General features: G+C 40.7%; 1 protein-coding gene across 6 annotated transcripts in view; it reads left to right on the top strand.

Moving 5' to 3' along the window:
- ARHGAP6 (Rho GTPase activating protein 6) overlaps positions 1–14219 on the top strand; it is a 432000-nt gene that overhangs the window by 257239 nt on the left and 160542 nt on the right. Inside the window, exon 1 of one of the 6 annotated variants that reach the window (XM_073228025.1) lies at positions 8056–9703. The exons of the other annotated variants lie outside the window; for them this stretch is intronic. The gene's annotated coding sequence lies outside the window, so the exon portion shown is untranslated. Of the gene's footprint in view, positions 1–8055; positions 9704–14219 lie in introns of those variants that run through there. 6 annotated transcript variants of the gene reach the window in all.

Here is a 14219-nt window from a genome sequence, read left to right as displayed (position 1 = left end):
CAGCTTCTGGCGCATAGTAGGAAATCAGAGAAAATTTGTGGGATGAGTAAAGGAATCAGATGGCGTTGCAGAGATGCTGAAGAGGAAAGCAGTATCCGTCACTCCTATTGTAGTTATTTTCTCAGAGTTCAGAATACTGCCCCAAGGCAGCTCATGCAGCTAGTCCCGGGTCAGCGCAGGAAACCAGGAAGGGGAGGGCAAGGGGTGACCCTGTGGCTTTGCCAACTGTCTCCTCTATTCTGGTTTTGTTTCCTTCATTTGGAGAAGCAGATGTGCCTGCCTGATAGGGCGGAAGCCTGGAAGACCCCAGATCTGGAGGTAACGACATCCTGGTCTCGGAAACTTCCTGGGTGATTCACTGGCCAGCCACAACTACAGCATCCATCACTTGCAGAAACCCAGCCCCATCAGTGCTCTTGTAAAATGGGCTTATGATCCGGAGCAAATAACAATAAGTGGCCAATTATAGACAGCCATATTGTTTACACATAATACTTTGTGAGCATAAAACAAGCTAATTTAAAGCTTGAAATATTTCTTTATTATCACTAGTTCCATGTGAAAGTACTGGGTCAATTTGTCCTGTGGTAAAAGATCTATCACAAATGAAATTCAAATAAGCAAGACAGGCCTCATTTCTTCCCATCTCAGAGGTGAAGATACTGTCTTTCTGTGCAAATCCCAGGCCATCTCGCTTCCTCAGGGTCCACTCCAGGTGGTATCAATCTCACTCTCTAGCTTCAACTTCCCTGTACACATTCAGTCATCTCCAAGTATCGAAAATATGTCCTTGAGCAAACATCTCCTGAAAGCCACCTGTTCTTTTACAGTTAAACCTGGCATAGAGATAGCTGACACTCAGAGCAACTTCACATACTCATCTCTCTTCACTCCTCAGCCCATTGCCAGCTGGCTTCCAGCCCATTGCTCTCTTGAATCTCCTTTTTCCAAGATTACAGAGGACCTTGTCACCAAATTCAGGAAGATAAGTTCTTACTGCGTTTAAACTCTGTGGCCTTTGATCCAGCTCTCTTTCTCCCTGGCAACCTCTTTTTCTCCCTTTTCCACAATTCCTTTATTTCTCTTTATTTCTCCTGAGTAGTTCCTACCTTGCTGAGTAACACATCTTGGTCTCCTTCGCAGGCGTCTCTTCCTTCATCTCCTTAAGCACGTCTCCACCTTGGCCCTATGCCCTTATCGCGGTACACACACGTCTTTCACCTTGCTGTCAGTCCCGTAGCTTCAGCTACCACTGACTTTGTTTTAGGATCTTTCATGCTGCCTGTCTCCTGGAGACATGCTTGATTATTTCAGATAGTAGAATTTCACTGTGAAGTTACAATGGAGGGAACGTAAGGGGAGGAAGCCACCTTAGCCCTTGGGGGAACTGGACCAGCGCTCCAGGCAGCCCTCAGAGACAGCTCTTCGCGGGCTGAAACGTGCATCTTTAGCAATGCTAGACGGTTACCAGGCTGTAGACCCAACTTCGCTCACTCGCCGTTTCCGTGGCTCTCACTCCCTGTCTCCCTTTGTCTCTCCCTCTCTCAGTCCCCCTCTCTTCTTTGCCCATTTCTCCTCCCAAGTTTCAAATACCTTCTCTTGACTTTCCTTCCCGGTTTCTGCTCATTTGTGTCATCTGGTGCTTCCCGATTTCTGCTCTCTGACTATCCACACTGCCTTGGTATAGACACTGTAGTCTATAACTTAAAACATTGCTGTCATTTTTATATTTGCTTTCTGGCTGCTTTCAGTGCCTTCTGGAATTAGGTGGAATATATATGTATGTACATATGTAAAAGTGAAGGAAGGAAAGAAGGAATGAGCGCTCCTTTGAACCAGATTTCATCTTTGTGGCCATGGTAGACTAGTTGCCAGTTATTGAGCATCTCCTATCTACCTGATATTATGTCGTTCACATATATTCCTGACCTTCACACACTCCTAAGAAGAGGTGCTATTCTTCCCTTTATTTTACATGTAAGGAAACTGTGGCTCTCACTTACCAAATTTCTTGCTCCAGATCACAGTGCTGGAAATGGTGAAGCCAGGATTTTAAAACTGTTCCCTGTTTTTAGGAAATATTTGAATGCCTTAAGTAAATGAATGCAATAAGGCTTTTTTGTGCATTCATGTTTAAGTGAAACAGGCAGTAAACCATGCAGTGTATTTTGATACTAATGATTAAAACAATAGCTGGTTGGTCTTTTTTGCCTCTAGAATTATTAGCTTGTGAAAATACAAACCAAGAGGGAGGAATAGCTGTCTTCAAGTTTGGAAGGCCTGCTGGAGAGGTTAAGTTAGTTAGAAGGCATTCAGCTGCGAGTAGCTGAGTACTCCTCCAGCGGAATTGAATAGCAGTGAAGTTGCAGTCTAACATCATAAGAAATCTGGAGTGACATGGGCTCCACGTACAGAGTATGAGGGTGGCACATCTTTCTCCCTGCAGGCTCTGTCCTGCTGTGTGTTGGCTTTAACTCTCCGGTTGGTGACTGTCCCACTGAGCTGGGACAATGACTGGAGGAAGTACCACAGGTCATCTCTTCCTTGTTCCTTTTTAGTGCAGGCTTTGCTTGACGCTTGCTTCCTCATGTCTCACTGGCTGGAGTTGTGTTACATGCTGTGGCAGGGGCTGCTGGTTGCTGGCCCTTTCCTCTCTCATCCCCCTGCCTACATTTCACTGCTTCCCATACAGCTAATTGTGGCCATGTGACTAAGTCCAACCTGTTGGCGAAGTACAGATAAGTTGTCCAGAGCTCAAGCGCCATGCGGGACCTGGGACAGCACCGTATGAAATGACAGACAAGCAGGCTAGTGGGTGTTATCCCTGATGCCATCGCTGTGCCTCAGGTTGTCTAACACCTGACTTGTTTTCCCCTGCAGAGAGTTATACTTGTATCTTATTTAAAGTCACTGCTATTTTTAGGTCTTGCTCTTTTTGTAATTGTTATGCAACTGAACTTAATCTGGTATCCATTTCCCTTCTTAAAACAGTCTTGGCAAATGGAAGGGTGTAACTACAACTGACTAAAAATAATGCAGATCTATCAGTGGAACCAGGGATGGGTCGTCTACCCTTCATCACATGGGAGAAGGTCGAGTTGGCAAACAATGACAGACCTCAGGTTGTAAAGAGGAGGGAAGGGGGAAAGACTGTTGGGTGGGCAACTAACAGAGGCTGCTAACCCAGTTAATTACCTTTCTCAAAGTCACATGGCCAATTATTAGTAGAAGAGAAATTCCATCTCAGGTTGTCTGAAAGCGAGTTCAGTGGACTTTTCTTGACTAGTTGAGTGTAGTTGATGATTTGTCATTGGTAATATAAGGGAAATCCACACATATCTGGGAGATGACACCCCAACTGTTCAACACCTATTGTTTCATTGATTCCCTCTTACTAAGATACAAATGGTTTGCAGTTACTTTTGCACTGGTGAGACTCACGTGCATATAGGTAAATGTTACACTTACCTAGGAAAATAGCAGGCAGAGCAGACTGCCTCAGAGTTTTGTAATTGGCCATGGATGGTAATGTGAGAAGGCTGTGCCTTGCTAATGTTGTTAGCTTGAGCTATACATTGAAATAGCATGTATTTCCCTGGCAAGTGAACTGGGCAAGGAGAGGATTGAGGTGAACTGGGATTGTTTTGAGTGGTGGGAGAAAGGTGACCCCAATGTGTGCTTGTGGGTTTTTAAAAGTTTGAGGCCAATTTGAAAAACAATCTGCACTTGATCACGTGCATGGGTTTCCTTGTCAATGCCATCCTGACGCTGGCCCTAGAAGCTTCTCTTAACAAGTTGTGGCTCCATTTGGGGACAAGGCACAGCACTTGGATTTCAAGGGTGGTAGCCTCGGTACTGATTTGTGGAACTCAGTAGCCATCTCAAAAAAGCAAAACTAGTAGGAATGACACTACTGGAAAATCCTGTAACTCAACTTTATATAGTTTTATTTTCTTCGTCTTGTTTTAGAAGGCCTTCAAAGTAAAATATCAGAGGGAAACAGTGTTTGTTATATATGTGTGTGTATGCGTGTGTGTGTGTATAGTCAACTGAAAAAGTGGAAAGACATTTTGTGTTTGTGAACAGTATTTAAGATTCAAAGGCACGTTCTATCTATGTGACTGACTGATAAATTGCTAATGGCCTTCAATCCCAATGGATTTTACAAAATGATTTCACTGATGCTGAAAGAGGCAGGAGAGAGAAAGTAAATCTGAAGCCTATAAGATCCCTGGAGAAGCATCTTCTTAGAAGACAAGGGAAGGAATATTTTTTTAAGTGTGAAGCAGTACAAAATACAATGATAGTGTTTAATAGTGCTTATACTAAGATGATTAGGAACTTTGAATACATTGTAATATGGTCATAGAAAGTTTTGTACTGATACACATTTTGAAGAAGGCTTTTCTTACAGGTTAAATAAGATTTGGAGGTTATATTGACAATACTTATGGGCAAGACTGTTTGATTACCTTTACTCTTACTTTAAGGACAGTTTACAGAATTAACTTATTAATTTTAAATAAGTTCCTCTTATTATCTCTTGAAGTTTCTTCTTCTAACTGTTGTTCTGAGTAATTATGTGTTCCTGAATATTAAAAAAGGTTGCATATAAAAAGTTAGTTTTTTCTCACATCACTAATTCAGGTTGGCCCATTTGTCTCATGGGAGATAGATTTGACACAATCAGATTTTGGGATGAGCAGATAATGCTTCTTTGTAGACTGATGCCATCAGCTGTCAGAGGACTTGCCAATCATGTAAAGAAGAAATGATTTATGATACTAGTACCTGAAGCATTTGCTCTTTTAAGGAAATGCCATAGCAGATACTAATATAATTAGTAAAGCAGTATTAATAAATGGAGAATTTACCCATTCTGTTATATATAGAATTCTTCTAAATTAACATGAATTCATTTTTAAGAAGATAAGTACCTAGGATTTAATTTGACTTTTTGCAGGACCTGCTTTAAACAATTCATATACATGAATGGATGACCTTTATGGTGATCAAATAGAATGGAATATACCAAACTGGTTTTTCTATTATAAAAAGGCAAAAGAGTCACTGAATTGTAGGAGAATTTACAGAAGAATTAAGATAGCTCAAGATTACCTGAAACACAATTAAATATAGTTAAGAATAGAGTTATCATATGAAATTCCACTGCTAAATATCTTCCTAAAATAAATGAAGACCTATGTAACACAGAAACATTTGCATGAATGTTCACAGCAGCATTATTTATAATAGCCAAAAAGTAGAAACATTCCAAATGCCCCACCAACTGATGCAAGGATACGCAAATGTGACATATGCATACAATGGAATATTACTGAGCCATACAAAGAATGGCACATGCTACAACGTGGATGAACCTTGAAAATATTATGCTAAGTAAAGAATTCAGACCCAAAAGGCCCATACTATATGATTCATTTATATGAAATGCCCAAAATAGGTAAAGAGAGACAGAAAGCAAATTGGTGGTTGCCAAGCACTGGGGGAGAGCAGAGTGGGGAGAAACTGTTATTGGATATGGGTTTCCTTTTGAAGAGATGAAATGTTCTAAAATTAATTGTGGTGATGGTTTGCCCAGCTCGATGAATATATTAAAACCCACTGAATTAAACATTTTAAAATGGCAAATTTTATATATGAATTATATCTCAATTTTTTTAAAAAACTATAGTTAAGATCCAAGTTTGAGAAAAAGCAGACCTGGTTAGTATTTCTAGATGCTCTGTCCACATAGCAGATATTAAGAAAATATCTGTGTACCTAGTGCACTGCTGGTCATGACTTTTAAGGTACCCAAGATAATCCCTGGGCTTCAGGTGACTTAGTAGCATGGATGAGAGATGCTGTGTGTCTCTCAGGCAGATCTGTGCAGCTAGCAGAGAGACCCCATTCTTGAAAAGTGCTGCAACTTTGGGGTGGAAAGGAGAAAAGCATACTATCGCTGTGGGAATGCAATGGATAGAATTGGATGTCTGATCAACCCATCAAAAACCTATTCGATTTGGAGACCAGTAAAGACCTGCGCCAAAGCATGAGAGTGCAGGATGCAGATTTCTCCGACTCTATCCCTCATGCAGCTTAGAGAAAGAATTTCCCACCAACTCAATGGGAGAAGAGCCAGGAACCCCCTGAATCAGAGTCCCTTGGATTCCATCCATCCCTGTTGCTCTGGAAGTGATTAAGTCCACTGATGAACCAGTGTCTGTAAAGAGTCATGCACTGTGTATGTATGCGGCTTTTCAATATTAATTATAGATGACTAAAGGAAAATGACTCATAAGCACACCACCATTGTAGTAACCATCCACAATGCAGTACTCAGAGACGTCGGGAGCAAGAGCTGGGGCCTTCTCATTTGACCTGAACTATCATTTGCTGGCAGATAATAGAGCTGGGATGAAATTCCCCAACAATAAAAGGTGAAAATCAGTTAATGAGAGGCACAGGCTCAGTTAGTACCAAGTGCGTAACCAACATAGTAACAAAGAGGTAAAGGGGACATTTGAAAATACTCCCTCTGACAAGTATGCCCGGATAATATTCTAACCCTGCTTTAATGCTGCAGCATCATTTTCCTCATTTCTGGGTCCAGGCAATGTGGATTTTTTATATTATTTAATTGTGTGGTAAATTTATCAATTTGCTCTGGTGTAATTTAACTGTATCATGATTAGATAGATGTGCATCTTCTAGAAAGTTTTGTTAGATATTGAATGGTTCATCTGTTCTATTAAAATGAAGTATACATTATACATATCTTACATATTGTATTAAGTAATGATATTAGAATATTGAGGCACAGTCTAGCAAAATTCATTAATGTCCCATAGACATAAGAAAAGTGTGTTTTTAAAAAGACAAAAAAATGAATAGTGATCAAAAGACTTAAGGAAAAACCCATATTGACACACTGCTATGATATTTTGCCACAAAACAGCAAAAAACATGTTTTTATCCCTCTGACATCACAATACTTCCAATTAGGTTATGGTCATACACCTTAGTGAAAGCCTTCAAGCAAACAGTCACTTTCCCAAACTAGTTTTTGCTGTTGATGAATCGTTCCTGATTTTTTAACGTGAATGCCCTGCAGGAAAATGAGAAGTTATCTGATCACCAAGTGTTTGGGGAGCACCTGCTGCATGTCTGGTACCTAAGGTGCTGTGGGGAATGTGAGAAAAGCATCGAGCACCATTCTTCGGAGGGCATGGGTTAGCGTACCGGTTGCTAGGAAAGCTCTCATCCACTCCTCTGTCTTCAGATTAAGGCCAGCCTTAAACCAAATTCTAAAGTTTGGTTCAAGTGTCTCATAATCAGCATGAATCCATTTATTATGGAGTCTGCGCCACCTGCAACACCCCTCAGCCACCCAGAACCATCAGTAAACTTTGGTTGTGTCCCATTTCTAAGCAATCCCTTTTCCCTTGGCAGACCCATGGCTCTTCTTCATATCTCTCACAAAACTTAATGTAGGGGAATTTCATTACAGGGCTTGGACCTCAAAGACTGTAGGTTTACCTTCTCACCTAGAGCAGGAGTCCTTTCTCCACAATGGAGATGGATGAGGAAATGGCTATCTGCATGAACCTCTGAGTGGTAGGAGTCCCCTTCCTCCTAAGTCACTTATCCTTGGGTAAATGTTTTCTTCAGAAAGGGTCTCCTTGGGAAAGGTCCAGGACTACTCCCTGGAATCCCCATTCAGTCATGTGAAATCTGGTCTTTGAAAGATAAGCCAAAATTACTACTGAATCCACCTAATGGCCGTTCAGCTTTTCTGTTATTCCACTGTCTCTGCAACTCCAGACTAAACAGCCTCAATTCCTTTTGTGAACTAGGGGTTTGTTAAATGACATTTCTAGAACCTTCTTGTCCCCATCCACTTTTCCCTCTTCAAGGCTTGCTGGATGCATCAGTGTTTTTCAAAAGTGTGGTCTCCAGGACAGAATCTGATGCCCCAGGAGTGCTCTGGCCTGGGGAGAGCTCATCGCATTACCACTTTTCTCAAGTTGTATTCTAGAATTCTTTTCATGCAGTCCAAGTTTCCATTACTTCATTTAGCACTTTTGTCAGACTTCATTTAAGCTCAGGGCACAATCTAACAGCTCTACAGTACCAAAGCTGAGGTGTCATTAATGGCTCTGTACTGGATAATTGAGGGAGGTTATTCAGCAATGCTGAATTCTCTCTTCTGGTCCCCTCTCTGGAGAAAAGTCGCTACACTGAGCTTGGCCCTGGTCTGTCCTCGCCCTTTGACTAAAGCCTCTGATCAGCTGACTTAAGGCATCCTATTGGGAGATCCTCTGCTCTTGTCATGCGCTATGCAGGTCTCCAGTGAGTCCTGTGCTGTCTTTAAGTAAATAACAAAGGCCTTAGCTTCCTTCAGCTGAATAAACTGACAGTGTATCAGATGTACTGCTTCAGCATGACCAACGCTTCATTTGGACTGGTTAACAGTGTGCATTTTTAAGGCTCCTAGACAGTGAATATTTTTCATCGCCAAGCATATTACAATGTGCTAATGTGATCATCCAACACCTCCTCTGTTACACTGTTAACTCTGTATGTGTGTACAAATTATTTGAATTTCTGATTCATCAACTTATACCAAACTCTCTCTGCCATTGGTGGGAACAGTATCCTTTGCACATACAAGTTTCGCTAATTCCAGAGGACTCTTATGTAACAGTGAGTCTCTCAGTTGATTCGAACATGATGTTTCTTGGGTCCCAAGTGTAATCTTGATTACAACTCTCTCACTACCTGTCCCATGACTGAACCTATCTATGTTTTGGCTGGTGGTCCCAGAGTTGTCTCTTTTGGCCTGGGGGCAGAGGGGCAATTGAGAATATGGACAAACAAGTGTGAATCAACCCCTAGAGCAAGGGTACAGCACTTAACATACACAGCTCAAGGTTCATCTTTGATGTACGTCTTTGATGTAACTGGACCATGGTTCATCTTTTCCCCAAGAAAAGACGAAAACATTTCTGTGTAGATGAAAACACATTTACATGGAGCATCATGTGGTGATGAGTATGTATGTATGCATGTGTGTAATGTGTCTGTGCACATGTACATGTGTGTGTGTCAGGGGAGGGGTAGATCTGTTGCCATATTAATGATGACAGCAAACTATACCCATTAGTTACCCATGGAGCAGGTCATGTGCTGAGTGTTGGACCTGCCATGTGTTTATCTTTGCAAGGGTTTACTATCATGATCACCCAAGCATTTCCAGAAGGAGAAAGGTCAGGATTGATTTGTTGATGCCTAAGGGTCTCCCAAACGTGTGGTCTATAACTGTGTTTGTCTGTGAGTTGTTTGGGCCTTGGCAGGAATTTTCCCACAGAAAGGATGTTCTAACTGGCAGGCTCCCAGGACCGCCCACAAATCCATTTAACCATAACAGAGCTGACGAGCACTGTCAGGGCCGGAGTTGGCTTCCAAGTGGGAAGTCAGCCTAGTATTAATAGCACCGCTCCAGCTGCACTGTGGGTCCAGCGGACTTCTGATGGACCAGCCTGGGAACCGAGGCACTGTTTGTAACATTTATGGGAAATGGATTTCTTGCTGAGCATGGTGGGAAGAACTACTGTGGTGGCATGAGAACCATGGCTTCCCATTTCTCCCTTCTGCTCTAACCACTACCCACTCCGGCATCCAGCAGGAAGAGACCAAGGTGAACCCTAGGAGAATCCTTCTCCTGCCTTCAAGTCTGGGGAAAGCCTGCCCCAGTCCTGGCCCAGCTCTCTGGGGTCGCCTGTTTCCTTGTACAGGATATTTGTAAGTTGGGTGTTTCTAGGTCACCTGTATTTAATAATGTGATGTAGATGATTATTTTAACATAGTAGCTATTTATCCAGGTAAAATTATATTAGAACTTAAGGTTTATTTTTTAAAGTTTTATACATTTTGACTAATTTCAGCTTCTTTAATGGGTTAAAGCCAGTATTTTTATGCAAATGGAAGGGTGTGCATGGTTGCAGTAAAACATTCTGTTTTCTCATGATAGGAGGAAATGGGAGAAGTAGGTGGTGCAGAGAGAGAGAGAGTGTGTAATTTAAATACGATCTGAAGGTGTGTTGTTCAAACCAAGACATGCTTTAAGGAATCAAAAATTGTATTTGTACTCAGAGAGCTGTTTTTAACTAGTATATTTGGAAATGTTTCAGACCATTTTTTTCTTTGAACAAAGTATTTGAATTAAAAGATTTTTCTTCTCTGGGACCTCTTTGAATATATAAATTTTTAAAAAGAATTTTCAAAGACTAAATGGCAACCAGTAAATTATTTTCTGCTACTCCTAAGGAAATCTCTCTGTGATGGGGTTCATGTGACCCAAAGGGAATATAATTTGTTTAGTAACTTGATTTTCTTCCTATTTTCATGATATACAAGTTGTCAAATTAATCCTGTCTGGGACAGTATAAATGTGAGAACTTACGAATGAATAACAAATTTAAAGTGTAAATCAACAAAAATGTATAAGAAACCTTGCTGGATTCTTAGGAGGTGTCTTGATATTTCTGAACCACCCTTCTCTTTCCTAGGACTCTCTTTTGCGGCACAGTCACAAATGCAGAAGAAAGATTTCAGCACTAAATCACATTCATCTTTATAATATTGGACCCCTTTAGCCCCTCCCAAACATTGGAAAACTCTCGTTAATTCGAATTGCTGAGACATGGACAACTTTTCCCTCAGAAGATTTTTTTAAGGAAAAAATTATAGTTTAGGGTAGTAAGTATAGAATTATAAGACAGACTATTTGCAATACTTCATAAACCTCTATAGATAAGTCTAGATTATCTCTAAAATATCTCAATATTTCTCCCAGCCCCATAATGACATATTTGGAGAAGTAAAACCAGGTACACAGGATTTTCAGAGTGACTGATCTATTTGGATCCATTCTAACTCAATTGTTCATTTTGTAGGAAAGGGAACTGGTGGTGCCCAGCAGGGTTAAGCAACTTGAGGAAGACCATTGCTAGTGTGGGCAGAGCCAGGAGGGTGATGGGAAGTAATAGGGAACATGTCCATCACCCATGGTCCTCCATTTCTGGGCTTTTTTACATCTTCCCATTTCACCCTCACAACAGCCTTGCAAGGTGATGGGTCATGTCTCAGTTTTAGAAAGGAGAAAACTAAAACATGGAAGGCTCTCTAACGGCTGAAAGTCAATAGGCATTTAGAGGCAGAGCAAGAATTCAGATGCACATCCAGTGATGTGCCCTTGTCCCAGGCAGGCTCCGAGATCTCAGGATGGCCTAAACTCCAAGCGGCATTCCTTCTTTATATGCATCTGTGTGGAACATGTCAAGAGCATCTCTGGCTAAGCAGCCAGTCTCGTTACTGATTTAGATGAGTAGCAGTCTGGGGTATTAGGTCTCCTTACCTTAGTCTTTCCAACAAAAATGGTTGTCCCTCTTCTACTAGATTTAATAATATTCTAAAATATGTCCTCAATTAATGCCTCCTTTTCTTCTTCAGAGAATACTTGGAAATGTTTGACCCCTTTATTTAGATTTAAAAAAGGGTGCACTCCTTTTTCTCACTCAGTGATTCATTCAGTAAGCATGTATTGAATGCCTACTGTAAGCAGACAGACAGTGTTCTAGGCTTTGGAGATACAGCTCTGAAGACAACAGACACACATCCCTGCCCTGGTGATACTTCCATTCTACTTTCATAAAGTAAGTGAGATGGTGATAAGTGCCCTAGAAGCAAAAAATAAATAAAGCAGGGAAAGGAGACATCAGAAAAGTGGAGTGGGGTTACTCAGAAAGGACTTCACAGACAGGGTGTATTTAGTGAGTGTTTGTTGTCATGTTGGTGATTCAGTGAAAAATGCTGGTAGGTATCTATTTATTTCCAGCAAATTCCTTTCCAGAACCATTGCACTCCAATCCCTCACCAGTGGTAAATGCTTATTCTAACTCTGTCTCCATCTTTGTAATCCATCTTCCCATCCACTCCTTGGTGGGCACCATTGTTATCCCTACAGTACAAAAAAAAAAAACCCAAAACCCAGAAATCAAAACAAAAATGAGTTGCCCATAAACCCAAGGAGGGTATGAGTAGAGAACAAGACAGGCATGGTGCCTGGTCTGCTCTTCCGTGATATCTAATTTACAGGGAAGGGGAGCAAATCTCAGACATGCTGAAATGACTAGTGCAGAATTACATGGCAAGGTGCTCATCAGTTCCATTACCCAGCAAGTTATGGATTGAGTCCCTATGGTGGGCCCAGTGACTAAGCTGGATCCAGGAGATTCTGCAGATGCACAGGAGATGGCCTCTGGTCTAGAGGCACATACGGGGACATCGGACCATAACCTAGTGCTCATTCCCCTGTACCATGATGGAGAGACCTCTTTTTTCCAGAGTCTGAGAAGAATAAGAATGGTGTTCCATTATATTTATTTTTCCCACTGTACACTTCAAGTGTGCTATGGGTTAAATGTGACAACATCAGCTACCCTGGGCGCAAAAACCATTGTGTGTATCATTCTTTCTGTGGGAAAATACATTCCGATTTTCAGACACCAACCATCTTTGCAGACTTGCAAATTGGGGAGTGTCTGAGTTGGAAAATATGAGCAAAGATTGTTTAGTGTCTATTGAGACAACCTTTGCTGCCCAGCTTCCAAGATGTTGACCATCTCCTGGAGTAAACATCTTCAGTCCTGAAGTCAGTATCAAATGAGATACAGTGCGTAGTGATAGCTTCTTCAAAATTGTATGGAAAAAGTTTTCTTCTCTTCACCATGAAGACAAACGGATGGTCATAAAATAATTCACCTTTAAGAAAAAGATCCACAAATGGTAATCTGTAGCGTATGCATAACAGCCATTCTGTAGTTCGTCATAGTCCTCTAGGGCCATGTGACTCTACAAGGGGATTGTAGCTCGCTTACTCTATGTTCATTGCATTATCTGTGGGTGGAACTCACGTCTCCATAAATGGCAGGAGCTGTCATAGTGTTGAATGCATGTTGAATGGAGGGTGCTGGAAGGAGACGTCCTCTTGGCCATCACGTACTCCAGCAATTGCCATTTCCCCATCCTTCTGCCGTAATGGGAGTACCATGGGCATTTCAGTTTCTGTTCCATATCCCTGTCATCACCTTCTTGATTTGAATGATACTACTGTAGATAATAAAGACTTTGAATTTATATGAACTTCCTAAAGAAACATGAACTTGGATTGAACTGCAATAGATGCACCGCTGAAGTTCAAAGGAAATGTGGTTATGGTTGTCCTGGCAACCATAGCTCTGCACTCCCTTTGTTTTATTACTTACTAGTTTCCTATTTTGGAGTCGTTTTGAGGAGAAACAAAGGAAAAAATATGAATAAGGTCTAATTTTCAGTTTATGAGGCTGCTGGGAATGATACACCTTTAGGTAGCTACAAAAGTATCTCCTTTTCTTAAAATTGCCCAGAACATTGGAAAGGCCAGACATGTAAAATGAAGTAAAAAGAGGCTGTTACTTGTGTCAAAACATAAATATCATCTTTCCTCTTTATAAAGATAATCATTTTTAAAAGACTGGAATGAATGATCGCCTTTGTATTTCTCTCTAGCACACAAGTATGACTTCTACATTTTTTTAAAAATAGAAGAATTCTTGGTCATTAAATTTCCCTAAGTATTTTTAAATGTAAGGCAGTTATCCAATTCAAATAGCTATACAAGCAAAGTAGTTTTACTCTAGGGAAGGACCAGTTTGAGGGACTGTCAAACAGTGATATTGAATTATTAATCAACAATATATCCTCTTAGATTTCCTTTGTAGACCACATCAATTTTTTTAAGGAGAAAAAGAGGTAGTTAATATTTGAATCCTTTTATTGATTTATTGCTTTTAAAAGAAAAATATAGTGTAAACTGTATATTATCACATGACTACAATACAAAAAGTAGTTGAAAACCTTTGCTTTTTTGTGTAATCATTTATTACTAAGTTTCTCTGGGAAAGGTTTATATGATAACACTCTGGGATAGGAATTAGAGAAGTCTGTTGTGATGGGCCAGATGGTAAATATTTTAGACTTTGGAGGTCATACAGGTTTTGTCACAACTACTCAACTCTGATGTCCTAACTGAAAGCATTCAGAGACAATTCGTAAAGGAACAGACCAGGCTATTACATTAATACTGTATTTACAGAAACAGACAATGGACTGGA

The sequence above is a fragment of the Manis javanica genome, chromosome X, assembly GCF_040802235.1.
Source record: "Manis javanica isolate MJ-LG chromosome X, MJ_LKY, whole genome shotgun sequence".
In the NCBI taxonomy this organism is placed as follows: Eukaryota; Metazoa; Chordata; class Mammalia; order Pholidota; family Manidae; genus Manis; species Manis javanica.
Note: the sequence above shows the minus strand (reverse complement) of the source record. Positions and strands in the feature narration are given on the sequence as shown.